Raw genomic sequence first — 2,789 nt, forward strand, 5'->3', positions numbered from 1 at the left:
AACCAAAAAACCATAAAATGCCTAGGAATAAATCTAATAAAAGATGTACAAGGCCTGAATAATCCAGGAGATATGCCACGCTCCTGCATTGGAAGATTCCACATGGTTTAGAGAGCCCAGTCTCTAAAATCAGTCTATGGTGTGATGTGATCCCAATCACAATCTCAGGAGGGTTTTCTTCTCTTTGCAGAAATTGTCAAGCTGATTCTAAATTCTATATGTGCAAAGGGCCCATATTTGCTAAAGCAACTATGTTAAAGAAGAACAAAATTTCAGAACTTACAGTGACTTCATGACTTAGCATAAAGCTGTGCTAGCCAGGACAACATGGCATTAATGTGTCTGGGACAGCTGGTTGCCTGTATGGAAAAAATGAACACGGACTCCTATCTAATTCCACAGAAATTAATTCAAGACATAGCTTAGGCCTAAAGATCAAACCTCATAATCATAAGGTTTCTAGAAGAAAACAAAATGTCTTCATGAGTTTGGAATAGGCAGATGTGGATAGGACACAAAAACACTAGCCCTTCATGGAAAAACTTGATAAACTGGACTTTATTAAAAGACACAATTTAAAAATGTAGAGACAAGCCACAGGGCAAGAAAACAGTATTCACAGCACATTGACCAAGGACCTCATTCAGAATATACAAAATTCATAAATTGATAGTAAAAAGATGAACGACCCAATTTTTTTAAATGGGCAAAAGACTTGAACAGATACTTTCCTAGGGAGATGGAAGAAAGGCCTATGATGAAAATGTGTCAACATCATTAGTCATCAGGGAAATGCAGATAAACATCACATTAAGATACCATTTCACAAACACTGGGATGGCTACAGTCAAAAAAACGGACAACACGAAATGTTGGTGAGGATATGAACCATCACCAGTAAGAACGCAAAATGTGACAATCACGTTGGGAAACGGCTTTGAGATTCCTCATAAACATGAACATGCATTCTCCCCATGACCAGAAATTCCACTGCTTACCCTTCCAGCGCTTACCCAAGTGAGATGGGTGTGCTCACAAAAACACCCTAACAAGAATGTTCATAGCGGCCTCCTTCCCAATAGTCACGCTCTGGAAATAACCCAGCAGCTACCAGCCCCACATGAGGGTTATCACACAGAGAAAAAGAGCACCCTGCTGACCTTGGGGCCTGTGCATCTATTTATAGGGAGCCCAGGGGCAGCCCAAACAAAGCAATGGGATAGACACCAGAAAGCAGTTCCCTGGTGGTGGCAGAGGGAACCACATTAAATGAAAGTAGGAGAAAGTCACAAATAAATTTGAAACCCTAAATAAGTGTATGTTTCCCTAGGAAAATACGATGTATCCATTAGAGACAGAAACCTTACGTGACCGATTTCTCTAGAAGACACAGAGGAAGTTACCAAGGATCCAGCCCACAGATGGCTTTAACGTAACCACCAAGTCTTAAAGATCAGATCGCATCAATGCCACATAAATTGTCCCAGAGCATAGAAAGTCAGGGAATTTTTCCACTTATTTTTAGAAGTGTAACACTGACACTTAACTCTGATCAAAGAAAAGTACAATAAAAAATAAAATTACAGACCTTTAGTTATTGATGAGAATGTACAAATAAAATATTAGCAAACAGATTCCAATTTCACATTAAGGAAACACAATACACATGACCAAGTGAACTTATTCCAGGAATGCAAGGTTGACTCAACATTAGGAAATCCATTAGCTTAATACACATTTATAGATCTACGGGGGATAGTATTATAATTATCTCCATAGATGGTAAAAAAGCTTTCCACAAAATTCAACATTTATTCTCTATAAAAACTCTTAAGAAAATAGGAATTATAGGCACATTCTTAACATGATAGTGTTTATGTGGGTGCGTGTTATTTCTACGTCACCAACTTACTTAGTGGGGAAACATTCTAGGTGTTTCCAGTAATACCAGGATGCAACACAAAGATATCCATGATCTCCCATTCCAGTGTGTGCAAACTACAGTCCCAATTATGGCCTGGCACTTGGTTTGGGGAATAAATTTTACTGGAACACAGACACACTCATTCATTACTTATTGTTTGTGGCCACTCTTGCACTGTAACAGTGGAGCCGAGTGGTTGCAACTGTATGACCCACAAAGCTGAAAATATTTAGCATCTGGCCTTTTAAGAAAATGTTGGCTGACTCCTATCCTACAGTGACCACCATCTGTGGTGTTAGCTGTTATAGCGAGACGAGAAACCAACAGGAGGCATAAGAACTGGGCAAAGTAAAATGGTCTCTGTCTACAGATGCTATCACTGGATATCTGGAAACTCCTAGAAAGCCAATGATAAAATAACTCAAAAAAAAAAAAAAAAAAGATGGGCAAAAGACATGAATAGACACTTCTCCAAAGAAGACATCCAGATGGCCAACTGACACATGAAAAAATGCTCAACATCACTCAACATCAGGGAAATACAAATCAAAACCACAATGAGATACCACCTCACACCTGTCAGAATGGCTCACGTTAACAACTCAGGCAACAACAGATGTTGGCAAGGATGCAGAGAGAGAGGATCTCTTTTGCATTGTTGGTGGGAATGCAAGCTGGTGCAGCCACTCTGGAAAACAGTATGGAGGTTCCTCCAAAAACTAAAAATAGAACCACCCTACGACCCAGCAATGGCACTACTAGGCATTTATCCAAGGGATACAGGTGTGCTGTTTCGAAGGGACACATGCACCCCCACGTTTATAGCAGCACTATCAACAATAGCCAAAGTATGGAAGGAACTCAA

The sequence above is a fragment of the Panthera uncia genome (assembly GCF_023721935.1).
Source record: "Panthera uncia isolate 11264 chromosome A1 unlocalized genomic scaffold, Puncia_PCG_1.0 HiC_scaffold_17, whole genome shotgun sequence".
In the NCBI taxonomy this organism is placed as follows: Eukaryota; Metazoa; Chordata; class Mammalia; order Carnivora; family Felidae; genus Panthera; species Panthera uncia.